This window comes from Diceros bicornis, chromosome 35, assembly GCF_020826845.1.
Source record: "Diceros bicornis minor isolate mBicDic1 chromosome 35, mDicBic1.mat.cur, whole genome shotgun sequence".
In the NCBI taxonomy this organism is placed as follows: domain Eukaryota; kingdom Metazoa; phylum Chordata; class Mammalia; order Perissodactyla; family Rhinocerotidae; genus Diceros; species Diceros bicornis.
Window position 1 is genome coordinate 25212992 of NC_080774.1, and position 27176 is coordinate 25240167.

The window sequence follows — 27176 nt, forward strand, 5'->3', positions numbered from 1 at the left end:
TACTGCCACTTCTTCCCCTCCATCTCTCCACACGGAGTTCATCACAAGCCCTGTTGATTTACCTCCTCAGTATCTTCCGAATTGCCCACTTCTTCCTAGGCCCTCTGTTGCCACTCTCAGCCCAGCCCTCCTTCATCTTCATCTTCCTCTTGCATGGCTAGGAGGGCCTCCTAACTTGTCTCTGCTTTCACTCCAGGCCATTCTCCACGTGGCAGTCTTTTTTTTTTTTTTTTGTGAGGAAGATTAGCCCTGAGCTAACATCTGTTGCCAGTTCTCCTCTTTTTGCTGAGGAATAGTGGCCCTGGGCTAACATCCGTGCCCATCCTTCTCCACTTTATATGTGGGATGCTTGCCACAGCGTGGCTTGACAAGCGCTGCATAGGTCCGCACATCAGGATCAGAACCTGCGAACCCTGGGTCACTGAAGCAGAGTGTGTGAACTTAACTACTATGCCACCGGGCCGGCGCCAGCAGAGTCTTTTTTAAAAACCACTCTGATGGTGCCCACCACTAATTTAGACCTCTGGTGACTTGAACTTGTCAAATCCTAGACGTGGCTCACGTGGCCCTGCACGATCTGGTCCTAGGCCATTTCTCCAGCCACCTGGAACATCACAAACTCTTTTGCGGCTCAGATCCTTTGCACAGCTGTTCCGTCTGCTAAGAGCACTCCTCCTCTCCACGCCCACTCTGCCTTACCAACTCCTGGGCGTTACCCGTCAGCTCTTCCCTCAAATGTCATTTCCCCAGAGAAGCGCAGCAGGATTCCCTGTATGATCTTCCCACAGCAGCTTGTACTTCAGCAACCACACTCAGCACGTTCACAATCCAGCATGGCAGAAGCTTGCCTATTGTTCATCTCTTTGTTCTTAAACGTGCAGCATAATAGTAGAAGCTGGAGAAGTGGTGGTTGGATGAATGTGTGGACTGAATGAATGAGCTCTGGACTCAAGGGCCAGCCACTGGGTGTTGCATTGGAATCTCCCCCTCACTGGGTTCCTGAGTGACTTAATGGAGCCGGTTTCTTATCTGTAAAATGCAGCTATTGATGCTGCATGTAGAGATTTTGAGAGAAAAGGTCTGTTAGTATATGTGAAAGCACACTGGTTGAATGCTGGCGTGGAGTGGGTCCTTGATAAAAATCCATTTTCTTTTCCTTTTTCATCTTCTTTTCCCTCAGACAACCTTTGCTCCTTCTAGGCATTAATGTCCTTCATTTATAAAATGGGAGGCTGTCTCCTGGGGTGGTTTGAGGATCAAAAGACAGATGTATATGAAAGGACTTACTAATCAGGCTGCTCTCGCATTCCCGGGCTGCAGTCCTCTTCGCCGTGCTGCTGAGCCAGCTTCCTGAGCGATCGTCCTGGACACAGCAGCTGCTGGCCTGTTCAGGTCAGAATATACGGTGCAGTCTTTTGTGATCCTCGGTATCCTGCGTGTAAAGCCAGCGATTGCCCCTGCTTTCTGCCCTCTTATCTATTCCAAAGGTGACCCAGGAGAAGAAGGCCCAGAGGATGATATGGTGGAAGAAGAGGTGGCTGACAAGTTAGAACACTGGGTCACTCACCCTTCAGAGCTGGGCCTGAAACACATGTGCCCTTGAGGCCCAGTTCCCCTGCTGGTGGCTCCCCGTCATTCCTCCTCTCTCCTTCCACCCACTTGTCCAAGCCAGAATCTGGAAGTGAACTCAGTCCTCCCGCAACTCCATCATCACCCAGTCTTCCCACCTGTCCCTCCTAGCTGTCCCTCAGACCTGCGCACCTCCCTCCATCCCTGCTTTCCACATGCAGAGCCCGGCCCTGAGGGGGCATGTGGTTTGGTTAGATATGAAGGACTTGTGCATGCAGATTGGAAGCCCCGCACCAGGTGTATAGATGTGAATAACCATTCCTTGGTGGAGAAAGAAAGGCAGGAAACTTGGGCCCAAGAGGACCTGGGTTTAAACTCTAGCTCTGCCGTTTCTCAGCAGTGAGAACTGGGAATATTCTGTCTCCTGAGCCTGGTTCCTGACCTATTAAATACAGATGACATAGCCTCACCTTTCTACCAACCCTCATACACACACAGACCTCTGAGTGTTGCTCTTCTGTGCTTGTGATATTGTAATTATTTGCTGACCCGTTTCAGCTCATTAGGCTGAGAATTTCTCAGTCAATGAGAGTTGAATGAGTGAGCCAGTGAGATCAAGGGAGCAGGTGCATGTGGCAGGGCCCCTCACAGGGCCCAGCATATAGGAGGGACACATGCTAGCCTCGCTCCCTAAATTGAGTCGTGGAAGGCACTTACCATGTTGAGAAATGAGGCCATTAAGACCCAGTCACTTGCATGACATGCCTTGGGTCACCCCAGTGAGGGCAGAGATGAGCATGGTCCAATAAGGTGAGCCTTAGAGCAGAGGAGTTCTTAGAGATCTGGTCCAACTTCATTTTCTCCCAGATAAGGAAACAGGGAATGACCTGCCCCAGGCTCTAGGTGGAACCAGCACGAGGACGTAGGTCCTCTGACTCCCAGCTCAGTGCCTTTCTAGGCATTTGGTTGCAGTCAGCAGCATGGTGGTTAAGAGGGCAGGCTCAGGAGGCAGGTGGCTGGATTCAGAGTCCAGCAGGGCTACCCTGAGTAAGTTACTGCACCTCTCAGAGCCTTGGTTTTCTCATCGGTAAAATAAGACAATAATACCATCTCATGGCGTCATGAAAGTCACACGAGAGAATGTGGGTAAAGAGCTAAGACAGTGCCTGGAAGGTTGTGATCCCCTCCCTAAACATTAGCTTTTATGAAGATGCTTATTGCCCCGGGCTCTGTGAACCCCGGGAGTTTAGAGACAGGAATAACCACAGAGGGCCAGAGTGGACAGGGTAGTCTTTAAAGAGGAAGTAGGCTTGGGCCTTGTAGGATGTGTAGGAGTGGTCAAGAGGCGGAGCGCATTGTCCCCACTTGTGCCGGAGGGCTGTGTTCCTCTAGCTGCTATGGTCATCCTACCTTATCTGGTCCCAGGAACCTCTGCTGAGAAATGTTTTCTGTTGGCAGAGGCGCCACATTGCCAAGAGCAGGGAGAGGGCTTTCTGACCACATTGCCCTGGCTCCCGCCCATTGTGATCAAGGTTGTTGCCTGAGACGGGGCAGCTCTGCAGACATTTCTCAGCTTCACAGTTGTGCTCGGGTGCACACAGGCCCCGGAACACCTGGGGCAGCACTGGTTGGCCTCCTGGACTGAGAAATGAGTCTGAGGTGAGGATCCACACAGGGTGTGGGATGCAGAAAAACATGACGGAAAAAGAAATGAGATAGAGTAACACATCCCTTTACTAAAGGAACTAGAAATAAGCTGGCTTCAGAGCAGAAGTCCCTGTCTTAGTCCCTACCCCTGGCTCTCCAATGCTGCTGGGCATAAGAAGGTCGCATAAATCACAGATTCCAGAGCCTCTCTGAGACTCTGATTCAGGAGGGCTGGGACTCTGTGCTGTAAACAGACACTCCGAGTGATTCTGCTATCAGTGGTCCCTTTGTGAAACCCTGCCCCAGAGTCCTTCTCTGGGCTGCTTCCTGCTTACTTTACATGCAGTTCTAACCAGCCTGGAAATCTGACTCACAGACCAAAGCAGATTAGAAGCAGCCCACTGGAAGGCAACAGTAGAGGCAGAGGCCCTGACAGCAAAGTAAGATGACAACTGATGACAGAATGGCAACCAATGGGAGCAGACGGAGAGCTACAAGGCCCTCCCACAGCGCAGGACCACAAGAGGTATGGGACCACCAGAGGATGAGCAGCTGGGCCAGGAACTGCTAAGTACTACATTGCATAGTCCCAGAAACCCATATCCCATTTGTGGGAAGAGACCCATCAAAATAATTAAAATGGAAACTTTGGGTATTAGAAGGAAGAAGTGTGTGATATATGCCTGAGGCATTAAGGAAATTGGTGAGGTTTTGCTAAAGTGGACAGGAAATGGTGGGAGAGAAAGCCGAGTAGAAGCCAATTTACAGGCCTCCTCAGTTACCCAGAAGATTTCAGATACACGAAATAACAATGATCGCTCCATTTCTTGAGTGTTTCCTGTGTTCTGGGCAATGTAGTATACTTTACGTGCCTTTTCATCGGGTAACCTTGTGAACCGTCATCATAGCAGATGAGAGGTGGAAGGCCCCAGGAGGTGGAGCCCAAGGCCACTCAGCTAACAGCGGGGCTGGGAATCAGGTCTGTGGGACCCCAGAGCACAGCCCCCACCCACTGTGCTGACCCGTCACCTCCTGGTGGTGCTGGGTCGGTGAGACGCCACCCACTACTCTGTCCCAGGACTCTGGCTGGGCACCCCTCTCTTCTTTCCAGCTGACTGTATTTCATGTGTGGTGCAGGCCTGCTGAGGTACAGATGCCGTGTAGCATGTGGACGTGGCCTCACATACAGTCTCTCCAGTAGGGAACAGTCAGTGACTTTGAGTAGGGGCCAGTGGCCTTTCTTCTCCCCCAGGTTCCTATCTGGAAGGCACTGTCTGCTCCTTCCCTTCTGGTCTACAACAACTGACTTCAGCCTGCAAGTGCTTCAGGCAGCTCTTGGCCTTCAGGCCATGCCACACACTTGCCTAAGCCTGGCCTGAAATGCGTGGGTTGTGGGGGCAAAGCAGCTGCCAAGAACCCAGTCCTACTGGCCTTTAGATTTGACCTCCATCTGCTTCTCTAGCTGCAGCAAGATTCATCTGTTCCCTCAGTGAATCAGCACCTAGTTCTCCCAAGAAGAAAATCTCTTTCCCCATGAGGTCAGGGGGAGATGGGGCCATGCTGTGCAATCCCCAGCAAACTTCTCTCTCTCTGAGCCTGGCATTTCCATCTGAACTCATCTGGTGATGAATCTGGGAGGAACCTTGAGTACCACAGGATTTCAGACCTTTCCCCTCCTCAGCCGACGGGCAAGCTGGGTACTGAGAAGGAATGTGAGTCCCTGTCAATCTCTCAGGCAGCTCGTGGCAGTTGTGACTGGAACTGAGTCTCTTACCTCCTCTCTTTGCTTTTTGAATTGTACCAAATTGCTTATCCAGGCTCAGTTTCCCCCCTGCCTTTAATCCACAAATGTCTCTTAAAAGACAGAAAATTTTATTTTTAAGCTCATGGCATCCTGGGAGAGAAACATTTTCCTAAGGCCTTTGATACTCATCCAACCCTCATCGCTCACATTCTGGGTCCTCCTCTTCCCCAGTCTGAGAGCATCTGGTAGGCACGATCACATGCTGTCTTGGGAAGGACCCCTTTTCAAGGCAAAATGTTCCGCCTCTCCTCAAGCTCTGTGTCCTCAGAACCTGAGTAGACGCAAGCTTGAGAGGGCGGGCAGGGCTCTGTCAGAGGCAAGCCTGTGAGACTGTTGTCCTGACGCTGTCTCAAAACCCACACCCTTTTTCCAGGCCCTTGGATACAGCTCTGGAGGAGAACCAGGAGCCAACGGGGGTTCTCAACTGGGGGTGATTTTGACCCCTGAGGGACTTTTGGCAATGTCTGGGGTTACTTCTGGTTGTCACAACTGTGGGAGGTGCTACTGGCATCTAATGGGTGTTTCTAAGCACCCTACAATGCACAGGTTGGTCCCTACAACAAAGAATTATTGAGCCCCAAATGTCAATAGTGTTGAGGTTGAGACACCCTGAACTAGATTTTGATCAGATAAGAGGTCCAGATGCGAGACTCCTCCCTCCTATGACTTTGGAGGAAGAGAGACCTGCCACTTGCCCCTGACGGTGGAGATCTGAATCCTTTCTTGATGGCAGCTCCATTCCCAATCTCCTGTAGCAATCACCCTTGCTGGGTTCCAAGGCCAGACTGGCTAAGAGACCTGCTTAGGGCCACACAGCAAGTTATGGACAGAACCAGGATTAGAGTCCTGGTCATATTTGGTGCTCACATGCTACAGCGCGGCTCTTGTGTTTCTCTCTCCTTGTACATATAGCTTGCCTCTCCACTTGTATATAAGCTCCTTGAGGGCAGAGCGCACATCTTGTCCATCCTTGTATCCTCTTCACAAGTGCCCATCACACATAGGTGCTCATTTAAAATTGGTTGAATTCATTCAGCTAACATTTATGCAAGGCTTAACTAATGGGGGCCCTGCTTTCTTGGTGGAGGGAAACATACATAAAGCACTACAGAAATAGAAGCAGGGGCTTGACTGGAGCAGGAGAAGCAAGGGAAGACTGGAGAAAGGGGCATTTGGGCTGGGATTTGAAGGCTGTGTAAGAGTTCTGGCCGGTGAGGGGGACGAGATGGGGAAGGGGATTCTGGAGGGCTGGAGGGCTTCAGCAGCAGACCAAACAAGAAGGTGACAGCTTGAAAACATGGGGGAGAAAACTGGAGAGAGATTTCTACAAACCTGGCCCACTCAGCCTGCACTTCCAACAACTGATTTCCAGAGGGAGGTGACTGTTATCAAGTTCCAGGGTGCAAACCTGAACAACAAATGGCTGCTTTTGTCTGGAAGCCTTGAGCCAGCCTGGGCCCTGAGGTCACACCACAGAGGCAGGGACGGGGTTGGGGGAAATGACATTGCTCACCTGTCAGGCTGTGCTCTTCCTGGCCCTGGATCTGCGGAGAACAGAGGCTTTCAACACACACAGTCTGAGGTTGTGGCCGGCATCTCAGATGGGGCAGGCAGAGAATGATCCTCTTTCATCATCTCCTTTCTCTTTGGGGAGCCAGAAACCCTCTTCCCAGGTTTAGCCTGCCATTTCTTCCCTGTGTGACCCTGCCCAACCTCCTGAGACCACGCTGAGCCTTGGATGATGTGAGAACCTGAGATAAGGGCTGTGAAACATTTTGTGGCCCTGCACCTACTGAGGTATAGTCACTGCTCTTCTTTTTTTTTTTGTTTTTTTGTGTGAGGAAGATCAGCCCCGAGCTAACATCATGCTAATCCTCCTCTTTTTGCTGAGGAAGACCGGCTCTGAGCTAACGTCTATTGCCAATCCTCCTCCTTTTTTTTCCCCAAAGCCCCAGTAGATAGTTGTACGTCATAGCTGCACATCCTTCTAGTTGCTGTATGTGGGACGCGGCCTCAGCATGGCCGGAGGAACGGTGTGTTGGTGCGCACTCGGGATCCAAACCCGGGCCGCCAATAGCGGAGCGCGCGCTCTTAACCGCTAAGCCGCGGGGCCGGCCCTCTTCTTTTCTGACTTTAGTGCCGACTACCTGTGTGATCCTGAGCAAATCCGTTCACCTCACTGGACCTCAAGTTTGGGGGTGGGGTGATGATGACAGTGTTTCTCTGCCTTCTTCAAAGAGTCACAGGATTTGATGCCGTCAGCTTGGCAAAGGTGTCTGAGTGGCACAAAATAAGGGAGCACTGTCAACACTCCCCTAAGGGAGGCCATTCCAACATTGTTTTGAATGTGGTAGCAGGTCTGCCAAAAACTTGGTATACCACCAGCTAGTCTGAAACTTGGGAAGAGAGGAGGAAAAGCAGAAGAAAGGTGATAGCAAGAGCTTACTTCTATATTGAACCCCAAGCAAGTGTGCTCCCATCGTCCTAGTGCTCGAACCTGAGGACAGCCCCAAGGGAGGCTGGTGAGTGGTGGTACCCCCACTTCTCAGAGGAGAAACCGAGTCCAGGGAAGTGGAGGCACTTACCCAGGGTTACTGAGCACCCACTTTGCAGAGGAAGGATTGAACTCAGGATTCTCCATCCCCAGGGCTCTTCCCGTTAGAAAGGGATGGGGCGTGGGAGAAACAAGCCCACTGAGCATGGCTCCCACGGTGGGGAAGCCACATCCGGAAGGAGGAAGGGCAGAGTGTGGGGCCTGGGCTCCCGGCACAGGGATGAAGGCCGTGTTCCCAGGCTCTCCAGTGCCTGATCACTGCACTGGCCACCGTTGGTGGTTGGGGCTAGGAGGACAGGAGCACTCCCTGGGTAGTCTGACACACAGGATGTGTCTCGCCTCAAAGCAGAAGTGAAATGGGGTACACTTCCCCTTGCGAGATGAGAGGCAGGTCTGACCACCCCCTTGCTACCGTCTCCTGCAGGAAGCAGGAGACTGGCTGCCACTGCTGGAGTCGAGATTGGGGGATGACAGAGAGAAGCTGGTCTGGTCTGGGGACCTAACCTATGCAGGGAGCTGGGTGTCCACCTCCCACCACACAAAATCTTGGGATCTCTTCACACACCGCTCCAGCATCCATGTGGTTAGAAGATACTGTTTCTATCAGGTTTTATGATTTAGACTATAAGAGACATGGCCGTTTATATAAGTCCCTGTCTCCCGGCAGTATCACAGCCAGCCTGTCCCTGCAAGATGGAGATTCATTTGTGGTTTATTCGCTCATTTGTCGTGCAGGTTTTCAGTCCTTGTTCTCCCATCAACAAGTATATTAAGAACCATCAATGTGCCAGGCATTGTGCAGATACAGGAGGGGACGGTGAACAAAACATTACCCAAATCACTATTGTTATGGTTGTGAAATATACTTGTGAAAAGTGCTCCAAAGGCCAAGGAGAGGTCATTGTGAGAGGTTTGACGGGGCCCCAACCTAGTCTAGGACTCAGGGAAGGCTTCCTGGACATTTCCATGGAGACCTGACGGATGGCAGGGCTTGCAAAGGGCAGAGAAGGGTGGGGAGGGGGAGCTCCTAGTTGTGAAGACCCTGAGACTCTGAGATGGAAAGAAGCTTGGTGGGCCCAAGGGAGAGGGGGAGGGAGAGTGAGGGGGCTGGTGTAGCTGGAGAAGGAAGCAGAGACCAGATCACGCAGGGCCTTGCAGGCTATAGAAGGGGTCCTGCCTGTCTGACGCATCATCAAGAGGAGTGTCTGGAAGTCTGGATGATCTTGGGCAAGGCTTTGTCTTCTCTCAGCCTCAGTTTCCTCATCTTTTCGATAGGAATGTGTTTGCCGTCCTTGCAGGGTTGTTAAAGAGTGCTTAGGTAAAGCACTTAGTACGAGGTCTGGCACAGTGGAGGGGCCTGATAAGTGGAGCCATTAATCTAATTGTTGTGACAGGCGGAGCCAGGAATCCAGGCTCCCGGCCCAGCTCCCCCTCCAGCCTTCTCCCCAGGGCTGCCTCTAGGAGACGTGGAGCCAGGAACCGTCATCGGGGCTGAACACATTGGCCCGAGCTCCAACTTGCTCTCTGCTGAAGCGTTTCCCTGCTGTCATATCACTGCCCTTTGCCAGCCTAGTTAATGCAGCCTGGGAAAAGGCTCCAGTCTACAGTGATGGTCAGCCCTGGAAGCTGTGCCCCCCTCCCTCCCAGCCCCCACAGTGCCCCAGGCTCTGGCTAGTCAGTCAGTCTTTGCAGACTCCTGATTCTTGTGATGGCAGACGTGCCGTGCAGGGGAGGGGCAGAGGTGGCACTGAGCTGGCAGCCTTGGGGTTGATTGGCAGCAGGACTGCATTATTCTACAAGGGTCAAGGCACCCTGGAATCCCACTCTTCTGATCCAGGGAAGAAATTTTCCCAAAGGAGAGAGGAACTGGCAATGACTGCATGCATGCCTGGAGCTGTGCGGGGTGCTTTGCATGCTACCTGCCTTAGTTCTAGCGACACCCCCTCATGGTGGGCATTATTGGCCACTTTTCCAGATAAGAAACTGAGAATTGGGGTCACACAAGGTCACCCATCTGACAAGTGGCAGAGTTTGGATTCCACTCCAGGTCACCATCACTTTGCCCTGCCCCCTGCCCCTCGGTGGTGGGCCTTTGGGCTGTGTTTTGTTGAATATTTGGCCAGTGCAAGCCAATTATAGAAGGCCTAGAAACGAGGTGGGTGAGCCAGAGCTTTGATTTCTTCATCTCGCATGTGGCCGCAAGAGCGTCACGGAATGACCAAGCTGGAGCCACCTCAGTGATGAGTAAAGCCACCCCCCTGGTTTACAAAAAGGAAACTGAGGTCTAAAGGCGGGGACAACTTGCCTGAGGTTACAAGGTTGGTCAGCGGAGAGCTGGGCCAGGGTGGACTTTCCTTGTGGCCTCCTTCGTTGGCCTTTCTCACCTTCCCTTGCTGGCCTCTACACCTCTGTCCAGTCCCCACACATTGGAGGATCCCAGCCGCTGGACCTCTTTTCTGCATCTCATTCCGCAGGCAACCCAGTCCCATGATTCTAATTACCATCTACATGCCCGCCCCAAGTCTCAACTTGAGACCCAGCCCTGACCCTGCCTTTGAACTCCAGCCCACCTATCCAGCTGCCTTCTTGGCCTCTTCCTAGAGATCTAAGAGGCTAACAAACTGGATGTGTCTAAAACACAACAACTCGATTTAGCTGTGTCGTCCTGTCTCCCACCAAACCTGCTCCTCCCACAGTCTTCCTCATGTTAGTCACTGGACCACCATCTACCCAGTTTTTCAGGCTGAAAGCATGGGCGTTATCCTATATCTCCTGCCCTCAACCCCTACATCTAACTCATTAGCAAAAATATATTGCAATCTGACCCTTCTCCCCATCTCCACGTTAATTTGATGCCGCAGCAACCTAACTGGTCCACCTGCATCGTCTTTGCCTTCAAGAATTTATTCTCCTCACAGCTACCAATGTGCTCTCTTTTAAACAGAACAGGTCATATCATTCCCCTGCTTGAAAACCCTTCAGTGACTTCCCATCAATTCAGGATGAAATCCCAACTCCTTGCCACAGTCCACAAGGCCCTACAGGGCCTGGGCTTCTGGAAGCTTCTGTCTCCATTGTCATCTCTACCTGCTCGCTTGGAATGATGCACTGTTTCTTCTCTTTGTTCCATGAGCAAGCTAAGGTTGCCCCTGCCTAGGGGCCTTTGCACGACTCTTCCCTTTTCTTGGAACCCTCTTCCCAAGATCGTGGCTCAGTTGCTTCTTCATTGTTGGTGTCACTTGTCACCTTCTCTGACTACCCTGTCTAGAGAAGCACCACCCCTCTGCCCATCACTGCCCATCACACTGCCCTGCTATCTCTTCCTCACAGCCCTTGTCATCACCTGAAATCATGTGGGTTATTTGCCCACTCACGCATTGTCTTTTCTCCTCACTGGAATGTAGGTTCCAGGACTGTTTTTGTCCCTGCCATGTCCTCAATACTTACAGCAGTGTGCCTAGCACACGGCAGATGCTCAGTGAGTGCTTGTTCACAGAGCCAACCACATGGACTAAGGGCCTAAGTTACAACTCAGGTTTATTCCCAGTCGCCGTCCCCAGACACTTTTGTAGGACAGCATTTCCCTGTTGCATGACTTCTTTAAGACAGTAATTTCTTGGAGTGCTCAGAGGTCATTCACTTATCTGCCAGCTCTACCACCTACAAGCTGTGTGACCTTGGGCAAGTTACTTAATCTCTCTCTGTGTCTCAGTTTTGTCAGCTGTAAAATGGGGATAATAACAGTGCCCACCTCATAGGGTGAATGTGAGGATTAAATGAATGAATGCATAGAGTGCTTAAAACAGTGCATGGGACATAGTGTTCAGTAACATTAGCTCTCTTATTATTATTTTTGTCATTATTATCACCACCACCATCATCACCAGCTGTTTTTTTTAATTGAGATATACTTGACATATGACATCATATTAGTTGCAGGTATACAACATGATGATTCAATATATGTATTTATTGCAACATGATCAGCATGCAGTCTAGTTAACATCCATCACCAGTTTGACTCCTGGAAGAGGCAACTGGTATTTCCTCTGTCTTCATGTAATAATACTTATATCATGCCACTTTGCCTGCTCAGTACCCTTCAGTGACTTCCTATTTCACTTCAGAAAAAGACCAAACCCCTTAAAGTAGCCTATGAGCCCCCCACCTACCTCTCCAGCCTCATCCTGCACGTCTTTCCCCATTGCTCGACCTCCGGCGGTCACACAGGCCTTATTTTAGCTTTCATGTGACTTATGCTCAGCCCACACCAGGCAGTTTGCCTGGAATTTGCTCTCCCTCCTTCTTCACCTGGTCCGTGCCTGCTCTTCGTCTTGATGTCAGCTCAGTCATTAGTGTCCCAGCCTCTCGTGACCTCTGACAAGGGGAATTCCCTATTGCACACTCTCAGGGCGACATGTGCCTCTGCGGTAGCACTTATCACAGTTGTACATTTGCTCTCTTCCTTCCACTTGGATTAACATCTGCCTTCCCTATTAGAGGCTAAGCTCCATGAGAACAGAGACCAAGTCGTTCTTTGCTCTCCGTTTGCACAAAATACTTCGTTTGCACAAAGTATTCAATAAATATTAAAGGAATGAGTGAATGAATGAGGGGGAAAAAGCCTTTGGGGTGGAGGGTAGCCCTTCGGATCAAGCACAGAACTGCCCCAAGAGAAAATCTGCTGCCTTTGCATAACCAACCGGCCTTTCTCACTGGCCTCCTGCTGTGGAGCCAGAACAGCCCTCCTGATATCCAGGAGGTTCCACTTGCTAGCAACGTGGCCGTGGGTAGCCCCTGCTTGCCATGCCGCTTTCACAGAGTGGCCACAGAGTGACAAGAGTGGGGAAAGCCTTTGCTCATCTAAGCCAAGATAGAAACTGGACGTGAAGCTGTGACACAATGGAGAAGTCTGTCTCGCTTCCTAAACTCGGCTGTCTCACTGCCAGAAACTCAGCTTTTCCTTCCCTCTCGAAACAGGGCAACTATGGTGTCCTGATGGCGGAGTGCTCTGTTCTGGTTTTTCTGGCTGATGGTGTTTTCTTTAATTGGTTGGAGCAGTGGTCCTTCAGGCTACAGACCAGTCCCCGCGCCCCCCGCCCCAAGTCTGCACCAGGACAAGGCAAAATGAGAAAAATAGGGACCACGTAGGGAGTTTTCATAAAGCTAAATGAATTCTTAGATTGTCTGCCCCACTTTTTTGTGTGTCAAGATGCCCTTTTATGAAACAAGGGTGATGGGAGGTGGCGATAGCTTTTTTTTTTTAATGTCCTTGTTTGTCAAATCGCCTACTTAATTTTCTTTTGAAATTTACTGGTCCGTGGACAGCAGCTGAGCCAGGATGAGAACCCAGGTTTTCTAAGTTCTGGGTTAGCACTCTCTCTGTTCTGCAGCCCCTCTCTGGAGAAGATAAGATGTAGGGGAGACATGAGAGCTGGCTGTAAATTATTGACGGCTGCCATGTGGAAGAGAGGACACATTTGTGCTGGCTGCCCCCAGGGGGCAGAATTGGGGTCACTGGGTAGCAGTTTCAGATAGGCACATTTCAACTGGGTTAGAATAAAGATTCTGACAGGCAGGTATTCAACAATAGACTGGGTTGCCCAACAGCTGGTGGTGTTCAGGCACAGGTGGAGCAGCTGCATTCAGGGCTGTTGGAGGAACTGTTCGGGCCTGGGGGTACCAAGTAAGAATCTTGGCCGGCCCGGTAGTGCAAGCAGTTAAGTGCGCGTGCTCCACTGCGGTGGCCTGAGGTTCGCCGGTTCGGATGCCAGGCGCGCACTGACGCACTGCTTGGCAAGCCATGCTGTGGCGGCATCCCATATAAAGTGGAGGAAGATGGGCATGGATGTTAGCCCAGGGCCATTCTTCCTCAGCAAAAAAAGAGGAGGATTGGCAGATGTTAGCACAGGGCTGATCTCCTCACAAGAAAAAAAAAAAAAAATCTTGGTCTTAGATTCAACCTGGTTTCAGCATCACTTTCACCACTTAATCTCTGTGATCTCGGCCTAGTCAGTTTCCTATTTAAAATCGGGGGTAATCCTGCCTCCTTCAGGGTTCTGTGGGGATTAAAAAAGGAGTGTGTGTACAATGCCCAGCCCACAGATGGGCCTTCTGTGACATGTGAATCCTGTCGCCAGGGAACTTAGAGTCTGGTGGAGAGCAAGAGACTCACAGAGAAAGGATAACATCAAGCAAATTTTGAGCAAGGGCCAGCAAGAGTGGCCCAGACTTCTGTGCTGGGGCATTTCTGAGGATGGGAGATCAGGCGAGGGCTGGATGATCAGGGAGGAGTTCCTGGGGGCAGTGACACTTAAACTGAACCTTGAGACACCACTAGGCTCTGGATAAATAGAGAGAAGGAGTGGGGAGCTTCCCAGGAGGAGAGCATACACTGGTCTCTGGCACACAGTAGTAAGTGTTAACTGGAAGTAGCTATTATTATTATCTAAGTTTCAAGCACATGGCAATCTCTATTTCCTTGAGCTCCCACAGCACTGTGGCCACGTTCCTGGCACATCAGAGATGCTTGGTGTATGTTGAATGAACAGGGGGAAGATTGGCTAGCCACAGAATAGGAGATATGATTAAATCTAAGTAAGCTGGGAAAAATGAGAGCATCCATCCATATATCCATACACCCATCCATCTGTACACCCATCCATCATCCAACAATATCTGCATATATACATACAGATATGCATCTATCCATCCATCCCTCCCTCTACCTGTCCATCTACACTCATTCATCCATACACCCATCTATCCATCTATATTCCATCTATCCATCTATCCATCCACCTGTTCAGCCAGCCAGCCAGCCATCTATATGTTTCAGGCAGAGAACAAGAAAAAGTCACTGCCCTTATGAAGCTTACATCAAGTGGGGCAGGGCTTACAGATATGAATCAAATAATTACATGAGTAAGTATAAAATTGCAACTGTGATAAGTGCTACAGATAAAAGGGGTACATGGTGCCAGGAGAGCCTGAAACAGGGTGATTTGACCTATTCAGGAGGTCAGGAAGGGCTCCCCAAGGAAGTAATTGTGAAACTGAGAACTGAAGGGTAAGTAGGAGTAACTAGAAGAATGGGGAGGGGGGTGCGGGGAGAATGTACCAGGCAGAGAGGGCAGAGCACATGCAAGGGCAAGATGAGGTTGGGGGTGTTGGCCCAACAATGCAGGGCCTCCTAGGCCTGTTAAGAATTTTGATTTTATCATTAGAGGTTCTAAGCAAGCATCAGGTGACATGATCAGATTTGTATTTTTAAAAGAGTCTGGCTGTGGTTATAGAAAATGGGAGCGGGGGATGGGATGAACAAGTGTAACAGCAGGAGGTCTGCGAGAAGCCAATGTGCTTGTCCAGAAAATCCATGATGGACCCTCGGACTGGGCAAGTGGTGGGGGAGGGGAAAAGTGGATGACTCGAGGGCCATTTAGGAGATAAACGGACATGATTGGGCGATGGGTTTGGTGGGAAGGATGAGGCCGAGGGAGTTATTAGGATGACACTTAGGTTTCTGGATAGAACTGTTGCCAGGCAACAGAGCGAAAGCCGGGAGAGAGTGGGGAAGAGGTGGGACACACCTTCCCTTGCAGCTGTTATTATGCCTGTGTTTGCAAAATAAGGGGTGTTGGGAGTGTGGGCATGCACAGCTCCCTGGTTGCCTGCCCAAGGGTGAGAAGGCCGATTTGAAGAGCTTGCAGGCTGAAGAGCTGGGCCTGGGAGCTCGGGCTTCCACTCTTGGCTCTGCATCCACATAGCTGTGTGACCTTGACAAGACAGATTCACCCCTCTGGGCCTCAGCTCTAAAATTGATGGCCCTGCTGGTCTGGCATTTTAAGGGCACAAAGCAACCTGAGTCTTATTTGTGCCCATTGGCACTATTTACAGGGCTCCCCTTGGAAAGTTATTCCTTGTAGATCCACTTTACCCAGAGCCTGAAGGTTAAAACAGCATTAAGTCTAGAATGTGAGATCTGAAAGGAATCACAGAGCCCATTTGCCCAATCTTCTAATTTTACAAAGAGGGGCAGCATCTGTGTCTGACTCTTATATCTATCTTCCTGCACTACTCTGCACATAGAAGAGGTGGAGCAGTTTGTGCAAAGCCACAAAGCTGTAGGGCAGAAGAGCACCCTTTGGGGGTAAGGTCCATGTTCTTTTTCCTACTCTGGAGGTGGGGATTTTTTCTGCAGCCTACAGCCATTTCTTAGGACAGATGGGGCTAGGTAGAGCTCTGGGGATGGGCTAAGATCATAGACACAGGTGATGTTGAGCATCTGGGGGAAGAATGATGAAGGGGACACCTGAAGCTGTGCCCTGCTAGGCTGGGGTCCTTTCTGACTCTCTGAACATGCCTCTTGTCATGCACTCCTGCTCTGACTCCTGAATGTCCTCTGAGGGCTGCAAGATGCTCTTTGCAGAAAATGAATGCAGAAAACCCAGTCTACCCCCTGCAAATGAGGCATGAAGACAAAACACGGCTGGAAACTCGGGGCTGAGGTTTCCATGGTGGCCCCACTCTGCCGCCCTTCCCATTGGCCAGGCGTCCTGCTCTGGCTTTAGCAACAGAGGCTCAGATACCCATCTCCTTCCTGATTGGCCAGGCTATGCTGCAGCGCCATGGCAACAGGGGCAGAGGGACCAGTTTCTGCAGAACAACTTGAGTCACCATCTACCTGGAATGGAACTGAGATCCAGAGGGCTGCTTGCAGGGGACGCAAAGGGGAACAGGTAGCCCCCACCTCAGCTTACAGTCAGGGGGGGAACCCTCCTCCTTGGTTGCCCAGGGGTATGGGAGGCTCATGGGCTTCTCCCCTTTATCTCATCTATCCTGTACCTTACAGCATCTTCCCAGCCCTTCTCTTGCCCCAGGGCTCCTGTCTCCTGCAGAAGAAAAACCAAACCTCTGGCAATGCTAGAGATTAACTCATTTGCCCAAAGTCATGCAAATTGCAAGCCAGACTATTATACTGCCTAACTTAAAGGCTTTAGAGGGTCCTTCCTAGAGAATCCAGGGATCTTTTTTTTTTTTTTTAATAGACTATTTTTAGGGCACTTTTAGGTTTACAACAAAATTGAGCAGAAGGCTCAGAGATTTCCCATAGTCCTTTTGGTTTTAATAGCAATCCCCCTTTTAGTCATCAAACAGCAAATGCTTTCCAAAGCACTCTCCTCTCTGATCCTCCCAACAATGCTATGCGTTTGGTAAGTCAGGGAAGAATTCCCCGTTTTATAGATGAGGACACTAGAGCCTAAGGAGGGCAAGTGATTTGCTCCATGTCACACAGCATATTGGTGCCAGAGCTGGACCTCCAACCCTAGCCTCCTGAATCCTTGTCAGGGCTCTAACTCCAAACCATTGACTTATCCATACCAGGGGGCCTCCAGGAGGTTTGGAGGGCTGCTCTGAGGGGTCCTCTCATCTGTTTAGAGAACAGTGCCAAGTAGAATCAGGCATTCCAATGTTTTCAATGTGGACCAGAGGTTTCACACCGTAATCCTCGTCCCTGCCAGGCAACTCCTAAATGTGGCTCCAGTCCCCAGGAAGGGTCCATGTTCCACTGGAAACCTTGCTTTCCACCCCTTCTCCCCTCATACACTCCCAGGTGAAGAAATACTCATAAGCTTAACTATAATCACTTTAACATTACTCTGCTTGAAGCTGTGCTGAGCATGCATGATCTCACTGAATCCTCACCACAACCTTAGCTGTGAGGTCTTTATTGTCCACCGTTTATAGATGCATAAACTGGTGCTCAGGAAGGTTAGGCACCATGCCAAGGTCACACAGGTCGTTAACAGTGCAGCCAGAGTTCCAATATGAGACCACCTGACTTGAAAGCAGGCTGGCTTGTACAGTGGTGATGCATGCAGATTCTTTTGCTCTTGGGTGTGCATTATTTCCTCAGTTGAGGCTGTGGCTCAGAGGATCTGCTGTGTGTTAGGGACTTAGAAATCCTTGGCCCCTGAGGAGTGACTCAGTGTCCCCAACATTGTCTCCCAGTGCCTAGTTTCTCAGCTTTGTGATCCTTCAGGAGGGTGTGGCTGGGTTGCTGGCAATCAGCAGTAGACTTGGAGAAGAGAAAATCCTGGGACCTCCTTGCTCTGAATCTGAGCCCCTGCTAAAAACGAATTTTTTTTTTTAATTTTATTTATTTATTTTTCCCCCAAAGCCCCAGTAGATAGTTGTATGTCATAGCTGCACATCCTTCTAGTTGCTGTACGTGGGACGCGGCCTCAGCATGGCCAGAGAAGCGGTGCGTCGGTGCGCGCCTGGGATCCGAACCCGGGCCGCCAGCAGCGGAGCGCGTGCACTTAACAGCTAAGCCACGAGGCCAGCCCAAAATGAATGTTTTGGCAGTTTGCTTTCCTTCCTGCTCAACTTGGGCTCCCTGAAGCTCTTGCCCCTGAAACACAGCCCAGCCACCTGGCCTGCCCTCCTGCCCTCCCAAGGGCACATGTTTTTGAGGGCATGGCAAGGCAGGAGCTCACGCTGGCCACTCTGCTCCCTTAAGTGCCACATCAGCAAGGGGCACCATCACCAACAATCTGTGGCATCTTCCCTGTGCCAGATACCACACAGGCGCTAGGGAGACAGCAGGGAACAAACCATTATAGCCCTTGCCCTCATGGAACCTGCTGCCTAGTGGAAGAGATGGACAATAAGTCACAAGTGAATAAATTGTGATTTCAGTGGTGATAAATGCCTTGGACAGGAAGAAACAGGATAATGGGATAGAAAGTGACTGGCCGGGTGGCAGGGGTTGTGGGGAGCTGTGAGGTGTGCTGTTTTAGCTAGGATGGTCAGGAAAGGCCTCTCTGAGGAGGTGACATCTGAGCAGACACCTAATGAGGAAGAGGCACTTGTTTCAGTCAATCTATGGCCACGTAAAAACCAAAACCATGTAACAAACCCCAAAACTTGGTGGTTTACAACCACCATTGATTATTTCTCACAAGTCTGTGGTTGGTCTGAGTGGTTCCTCTGCCCATTTCTCCTGGTCACACATGCAGCCGCATGTAGCTGGAGGCACAGCTGGGCTGGAAGGTCCACGAAGGCCTCACACATCTAGTAGTTGGTGCTGGCTGTCAGCTGGGGCACCTCAGCTCCCCATCACATGGCTAGACTGGCTGCCTTATGTGGTGGTCTAGGGGCAGCGTTCCAAGAGGGTGAAGGCAGAAGCTGCAAGGCCTCAAGGCTTAGGATCCCAACTCATAAAGGGTCACTTCTGTCACATCCTGTTGTCAAAGCAAGTCACAAGGCCAGCCTGGATTCAAGCGGTGGGGAAAGAGATACCACCTCTTGATGCAGGGAGTGGCAAAGTATTTGTGGCCATCTTTAATCTGCCACATTATCCATGGGGAGATTTTTGGGAAGACTGTTCCAGGCAGAGGGAAGAGCAAGTGCAAAGGCTCTGAGGTAGGATGGGGTCCAGAGACCTGAGCCTTGAACAATGGGTTCCTCCACGTCCTTGGTTTCCTCTTCTGTCAAGTGGGAACTAAGGATGCCTCCCTGCCTCCTTTATAGGCATATAGGATGTAGGAGGCTTTGCTTCAGGGCAGGGTTAGGATTTTGGTTATTGGCCAGAGTGGGAGGAGAATCAAACATAGGAGCTCAGTTTGCCATTCTCTAAGCTCACTGGTGTTTGTTAACCACCATCTGGCAGGAAGGCACAGTGCTGGGCACCGTAGGTCACAGGAGAGGCTGAGGGGTGCTGATCTTGTTGAGCTTATGAGCTGAAAAGATGGCTCACTGAGCAGGATGGTGACTGAGCGGGAGCGATTGTGGGCCCCAGGGAAGGCCTGGAGGAGGTAGGATTCCAAGTGGGCCTTGCAGGGCACATAGGATTTGGCTGAAGGAGGGGAAACTGCTGATAGGGGAAGTGTGAGGGGCTGTGGAATTGAGCAATTCAAAGCAACAAATATTGCTGAACCCCGACTGTGCACTAAATGACCAGGACAGACAGAGGACCTGCCCAAGGCGTGGTGGAAACCCAAAGGAGGCACCACCCAGGCCAGGAGAGCCAGGAAGGCTTCCAGGAGGAAGCTGCAGCGCTTCAGAGGTGTGAAGGATGAGTCAGGTCAAGCATGGTGGGGCAGAGGGCTGAGTTGGAGGGACCAAAAGGGTCCCAGCGGAAGGAACAGCATCTGCAAAGGCCAGAGGGGAGGGAGAGCTTGGGATTCTCAAGTAAAGGCAAAGGGTTGTGTCTGAAGCAGAGAGTTCCTGTGAGAGGGAAAGGATGAGTTTGGGGCCACAATGGGCCAATTAAAGACTCTGACCTTTTTCCTGAAGGCAGTTTGCACAGGGTTGCCTGATTTAGCAAGTAAAAATACAGGTTGTCCTGTTAACTTAGAATTTCAGATAAACAGTGAATCATTTTTTAGTATAATTGTGTACATACAATATTTGGAACATTCTTATACTAAAAAAATCATTCATTGTTTATCTGAAATTCAGTTTTAACTGGGCCTCCCGTATTTTCTCTGGCACCCCTAAGTGTGGGACCACAGAAAGGTTTTAAGCAGGGGACGACATGGTCAGATTTACCTTTTGGGACGCTCCCAGGATTTGTGGGAAAACACACTGGTGGGAGACAGGAAGGGGTGGAGGATGAGGGTCCTGCTTTGTCCTGGCCAGAGAAGTGGAGGTCCCCACCAGGGAATGGGGGCATCTCATCATGTCACCTCCCTCCCCCAGTGGGTAGGCGGCCCGGGATAAATCCCTCAGCAGACGCAATCTCAGGCGGGTGACTGCAGACCAGCTCAGACTCCAGTTCTGCCCTGTGAGCCTCTGGGCTGGTCTGCTCCCTCCTGGGCCCTCAGCATCCTCATCTTCTGAATCAAGGGGTCAGACGATAAGAAGAGATGGTCCATAAGGGCTCTTGTGTTCCTGCCATCCTGGGGCTTTCTGTCCATCCTCTCTCTGACATCTCTCCTGGGTGTTATCCCACTATGGTGACAAGTGCAAACCTGAGACAGTTGGCTCCAAGGTCACCCTTCCTGTGCCCCCTCGTTCCTTCTTCCCTTCCAACATCACTCTGACCAATGAATGCATGAAGTGCCCCCACACCTCCTCTCCAACCTCAGGCCCCATGTCTGGTTTGGGAGAAGGGACTCAGCATTTGCCAAGGTCCTACTATGTGCTGAGCTAGTTCCTCTGGATCACTTGTCTCATTTAATCCTCACAACAGTCCCTCAAGGAAGGTGTTATTATGCCCATTTCACAGATCATGGAACTGAGGCTCAGAGGTACAGTTGCTGCCCAGGTCACACAGCTGCGCAGTGCTGGAGTGGAGTCCAGGTCTGGCTGGCGCCAGTGCTCTGCCCTCCCACTGACTCCAGGAAATGTCCCTGGGAGCCCCTAATCCTCCATATATTTATTGCTCGGGCTCAGTCAGCATTCTCCTTGTCCCACTGCAGGCACATGCTGCCCTAGCTCTTTCTGAGTTAAGCCAGGGACTAAAATGGGTCAGCGTATTGCACATGTGTGAGGGGCTTTCTGGTTTATGAAGCCCTTTTCCATCTGTGCCATCCTCACAACCCTGTGGAGACTCTGCATGGCCCCCTCCAGCTCTTCGAGCCTGCAGCTCTGCCGCAGTGAAGTCCACATTAAATATTAACAGGGCAGCTCCTGGCACCGCTGTGACGTCAGTTACTGGGCTGCTTGGTGAGGGCTGCGGCTGCCTTTCCAAGGTGAAGCAGTAACTGGAATTCAGCTGGCTCAAATGGCGTCCCAGGAGACTGGCTGTCGGGACTTGGAGAAGATGCTGCTAATGTAACGTGTGGCAAGAGTCCAAAAGCTTTCCTCTCATCTCCCTGGCTCCCTCAGGGCCTGGATGGCATCCTGATGCTGACACAATGCATTCAGTCATTTGGCAAGTATTTACTGAGCACCTGCTGTATGCCAAGCACAGTGCTAGGCTCTGGGGATACAGCCAGGAGCATGACAAGGTCCCTGCATCATGGGACTCCCCGTCTGGCTGAGGAGAGGGAGACACAGTCTCAATGCAGAGGGGCAAACCCAGTACTGCGGACCAGAGCAGGTGCCTGCCCCAGCCTGAGGCTGAGGGATCCTTCCAGAGGGTTCTGCTGAAACCTGAAGAAGGAGCCTGAGTTAGGTACAGAAAGAGGAGGGGTAAGTGTTTCAGGCAGAGGGAACAGGATCAGAGTTCAGATCCTGGTTCCATCCCTTCCCAGTCATTTATCTGCAAACTGGGTTCCCATCTTACAGGTTGCTATGAGGACTAAATGAAGCCATGGGTAGTGCTAGCACAGGGCCTGATGCAGAGTGAGAGCTCAGGGGTAGCTCTTAGGAAAATAGCTCTGCACCTTTATATAATTCCTTTGCCCTGCCAGGAATTCCTCCCCGCATTTGGTGAGCAGAGAAACTGAGGCTCAAAGGGGCGAGCTGACATGCCCAGGGTTATATTGTGACGCGGGATTATATTGGTTATACAGGATTAGATCCCAGGCTGGGCACATGACCCCATGCTCTGACTTGGGCTTTTTGCCATTCTCCAGCCATAGGCAACCCAAGCAGCTGTCTTAGCTCAGCAAGACACAGAATCTCACCAGTGATCCCAGTGTGAGTTCCTCGGCTGCATTTCCAAGGCTGGTCTCGGACTTCTTTGAGGTAAGGCCACAGCTGTCTGAGGACAAGCCTAGGCCTTGGCTTTGGGAGGCCTGAGCATAGATCTGGTTCTGCTGCTAACTTGCTATGTGACCCTGAGTGAATTACTTTCCCTCTCTGAGCCTCAGCTCCCCGTATTTAATACTAATACCAGCTGTCACTGCCTGGGTCTCTGATCATCCCAATAGAGCTGTGACAAAGGAACTATTTTTAATTCCATATTAAAGATGAAGAACCAGTCTAAGAGGGGCAAAGTGACATGCAGAAAGCCACACAGCAAGTGGGGGCTGGGTTTGGAGCCAGGCCCATCTGCTGGCAGAGCTGGCTATCGGGTCCACCATGCTATGCTCTCAGAGTAAGAAAGCCAACCTGAGTTGTCTCCAAGATCCTTATTATGAGTCTGGGATTCTGAGTTCCCTGCTGCCCCCAGGCCTCTAGGGCCCAGTGATTTCATGAGGCGGGCATTTCAGGTTGGGCTGATCTTCCAACTGTCCCCATTTAAAGGAGGTCACAGCATTGTCACAAGTGCCCAGTAGGCAGCACCTACTCTCTCTTAAAGCCACAGCCTCATTCCTCCTGGCAACAGCCCAGGGGGGTCTAGTATGAACAGCAACATGCCCCTTTTATGGAAGAGGAAACTGAAGCTTGGTGAGGTGCGGTGACCTAGCCAGGCTGCGTCAGCTACTGCAGAAGAGCTGGAACTTGAGGCTGGGTCTGGTAACTCCAGGTCTCGTTCTCTGAGTAACTGCAGGCTGGCCAGATTCAACCCAGGAGCCCTCCTCCTCCTTTAAGCCCCCTCCTAGCTCCTGCCATCTTGCCCTCCTCCCCCTTGCTCCCTCCCTTGTCTTATCTTCCACTCAGCTGTCAATTAATCAGTTAGCTGTCAGCCCATTTAAAGTGTTCCCCCTCCTGAAAGACCTTGGCCACTCACGAAGAAGGCTCTAGTGGTGGAATTTCTGCAATATACACACGGTGTGATCAGGTTCAATTCAGCACTCATGGAGAGGTGCACCCCAGGGGCTCAGATGATGAATGAAACACAGGCCCTATCCTCTGGTGTTTACCTTCTATAAGAGAAACGGCAACTTCCTCAGGAAGTGGGAAGCAGGAGGTATAAGTGCCAAAGAGCATGAACTTTATAGTCAGAAAGACCTGGGTTCAAATCCTGGCTCTGCCTCTACCAGCTACGTGACCTCGGGTAGGCGAGCTTCAGTTTCCCCATCTCTTTAATGGGTATAAGAGGAATCCCCACCTCATAGCTGTCACGAGGATTAAATGAGATCAGATATTAAATTGCACAGCATGGTGCTTGATGCCCCTAGCCCGGCGGTAAACACCAATCCCACCAAAAGAACTTGATGCAGAAAAGAACTGGATACCAGGGTCACAGTGGGAGTGGGCAGGAGAGGAGAGTGCTTCTTAAAGGGGAGAACTGGGAAGCTCCTTAGAGGAGGTAAGATTTCAGCTGGACGTTAAAGGACTTAAGAAGCAGAGAGGTAGAGGAATGGGAAAGGACATTCTAGTTGGTAGAAACTTGTGGGCAGACTCTGGGCACCTGGTGGGCCTAGGACATCCAGGGAGTGGGTGATGAGCTTGGTAAGATGGGCCAAGGTCAGGTTATGAAGGGCCAGGGGGAGAACCTTGTATCTTTTAAAGGGCATGGGGGGGGGGGCAGGCTGGGCCGGTGGCGCAAGTGGTTAAGTGCGCGCGCTCAGCTGCGGTGGCCCGGGGTTGGCCGGTTTGGATCTCGGGCTCGCACCGACACACCACTTGGCAAGCCATGCTGTGGCAGCATCCCATGTGGAGTGAAGGAAGATGGGCACGGATGTTAGCCCAGGGCCAGTCTTCCTCAGCAAAAAAGAGGAGGATTGGCATTGGATGTTAGCTCAGGGCTGGTCTTCCTCACACACACACAAAAAAAGTAAAGGGGAATGGGTCCTACCCATGACCCCAGCAGCAGCTCAGTGCTGTGTCTGCAGGGACCAGCCTCCTGGCGTCGGCTTTCTCCTGTGGCTTTGGTCCTCCCAGATCCCTTTGTTGCCTGAGTTGGAGCCAGCCTGCCATTGTTGTCTGGAAGAAGACAGAAGGCTGTAGCAATCTGCTCACCTCCTACTAACATACTAGGAAGAAAAGATGTTTTTTAGCACAGTTGCCTGGCAGGGAACCTAGGTGAAAACGCAGCGATCCTCTCCCTTACTTTCCAGGGTACCAGTTAAGCAGCAGCTGATGACAGTTATGCTCACAGCTCAACAACCAAAAGAATGTTCTCAGGCTCTCAGAAGGTCAGGGGCAGCAGTGCAAAGAATGGTGAAGATAGAGAGGGTCTGGATCCTGGTTTCTGCCCCTTTCTGTGCTGCAGTTGAGAAGACATTTCAGTTCCCTGGGGCTCAATTTCCTCATCTGTAAACTGGAAACAATAATACTGACCTTACCTTAACCAAGTGGGAGCACACTGGCAAACTGCTGCCCCATGATCTGCTATGGAGTAGGTCCTTGTTACCCTCTTCCTCTCCATGTATTGACATGGTCCAAACACTGGTCCTCTGAAGCTTCCTTGATTCATCCTCTGAATTGTCATGCCATTATTTGCTGAACTTCCAGTGGTGAAATACCCTAGACCTTCAGAGCTGGGAAAAAAAAAGGACTTCTGCCATCCACCAATGCAGCCTCCCATTTTACAGATAAGAGATCTAAGGCTCAGAGAGGGGAAGTCACAGCACTCAGGCCCCATCTTCCAGCTTTCCCAGACCACAAGCCCCTCCCACCTGGGCCCACTTCGTGGGAACCACACAGAAGCTTGAGGCAATTATCCAGATGGTTCCAGCCAAAGGATCTAGAAAATTCTGACTAAGAAACAAGTCCCCGACCATCTGCAGAACTGAAGCAAAAGCCTTTTTCTCCCTCCTTTTAACTGCGATTCCATAGGTGACAGCTTCACCCTCTCCCCCAGAGCTGAGCTCCTCTGAACAAGCTTGAGGGGGGCAGGTGCTGAGAATGGGGCTCCAAGCTGCACCAGCTCACAGATTGCAGCTACCAGGACATTTTCACACTTCTTAATGCCAAAAGCTGCCTCCGGAGCTGATCTGCTCCTAAAGCGGGCTTTGAAAGAGTTGTGGAAGGCTCTGGATGATCCTGAAACCTGTGTGCTTAGGCTGATCTTAGACATACAGGGTGGAATTTGGTATCAGCAAAGGACACTGGGGACAAAGCAAATGGCAGGAAGTGGGTGTGAGTGGGACGGCTGTGGGTGACTGCCTTGACCACCGAGCAAGTGTCTGACCCTTCTAGGTCTCATTTTCCTTGTCCATATAACAGGGATAACAACCTCCTTCCAAGGTTGTGAGGATTTGGTGAGATAGTATATGAGGGTAAAGTGTTTACCCCCAAGCCAGGGAGAGAGCCAGTGAGTAATAAACAAGAGCTGCTGCTGATGCTGTTGGGGCCGGTGTTATCATCAGTGGCTCAGGATCAGCCAGGTCACTTGGGCAGCAGGAGGCCTGCATTTGGGAAAAAAAATTAAAATCCTATCTGGGTGACACAAATCTGTGGGCGGGTGGCCCCTCCTGCTCAGGACGGTAACCATGCCAACAGTGTGCATGCCATCTCTCCAGAACAATACCAGGTCTTCTTTGTAATATGTCCCTTGGTGTCCGGACTTCTCAGGAAGCTCAGAGTGTCCCAGAGTACCAGAGGCAAAATCAGGACGTGCCTTTTCTGGGTCACCTATTCACTGGGCTCCAGCGGAGGGTTCTGGCAATGCTTTGGAAATTCAGACCCGCATGAGGGCAGTCATTACCGCTGGCTCAGGGTGGGATGCAGCAAGGAATTATTATATAGCTGTGATGGCTGGTGTTTCCCATGTGCTGGCACTGTGCAGGTGTGGTACACGTGCGCTCTTGCCCATTCCCAACCCCAAGAAACAGGTGTGGTTAGTCCTGGTTTACAAGAGGCTTGCCCGAGGATACTCAGCTGGTAACTGGCAGAGCAGGATTCAGACGCAGGTCCAGATCCTTCTCCTCCATCACACCACATACACGTCCTCAGGTAGCCAGAGGGGGTTGGCTCTGTTCCCTGAGTGAGACCTGTACCAGGTGAAGATGCAGCAGACCTGGCCCCTGCACTGGGGACCTGCTCTGAGCTCTGGACCAACACTGAATGTTTAACATTAATCATCAGCCCCTTTCCGCTGGTTCAGGGGCTGTCTTCGGAGTTGTTCATAGGCCATGTTTCTTGATGGGACTTAGAGCCCTAGGAGGAGGCAAACTGTCCAAGGCGATTGTCCTAGTCTTTATTTATGAGGTTTTGGAGAGTCGGCAGCTCTCTCCCTAGGGTGAAGAAGGTGGGTGCTACTAGAAGGTGGGTGCTGCTAGAAGTGTGTAGGCTATAAGAGGGGAGGCTTGTGTGTGCTTTTCACAACCTGAATGACCCCAAAAGTGGAGTCACGCCTTGGCCCCTTCTCAGCTAACGCTGGGGAATTGTGGGGCCGTCAGGCTGGGGAGTCTGCTGGACCTGAGTTTGAATCCTGGCTCTGCTGATACCAGCTGTGACATTATTCAAATCAGGGAACATCTTTGAGCCAGTTGCCTCATCTGTAAAAGGGAAATGAAAATCGTGCCAACCTTACACGAGTATCCTGAGGAGAACAATACACCCGTCTCTGCAAAGCCCCTCGCCCAGTGCTGGGAACGTGGTACATGTTCCCTCCTCCTCAAGAGTTGGCGTGGATGATGTCACCCACTAGGGCAGAGTGACAAGAGGGCCTGGGATGGAGCCCTGAGCAACCCCAGCATTTCAGGGTAGGCTGAGAAGACAAGCCTACACAGGAGACAGAAGAGGAGCGGCCAGAGCAGCAGGGGGAAGACAGGAGAGAGAAGGGTCATGAGAGCTAAGAGGAGAGCCTGTCTCTGATGCTCTAGGAGTTGTGCCCCGTGCAGCCAAGAGGGCCAGGAAGGTGAGGACTACAAA

General features: G+C 51.2%; 1 long non-coding RNA gene across 1 annotated transcript in view; it reads right to left on the reverse strand.

Annotated features, from left to right (window-relative positions):
- LOC131398364 (uncharacterized) overlaps nucleotides 1-27176 on the reverse strand; it is a 29612-nt gene that overhangs the window by 390 nt on the left and 2046 nt on the right. The window contains exons 2-3 of the long non-coding RNA XR_009216862.1: nucleotides 24644-24838; nucleotides 1288-1384 (exon numbers count right to left, since the gene is read on the reverse strand). This is a non-coding gene — a long non-coding RNA (uncharacterized LOC131398364). The remainder of the gene's footprint in view (nucleotides 1-1287; nucleotides 1385-24643; nucleotides 24839-27176) is intronic.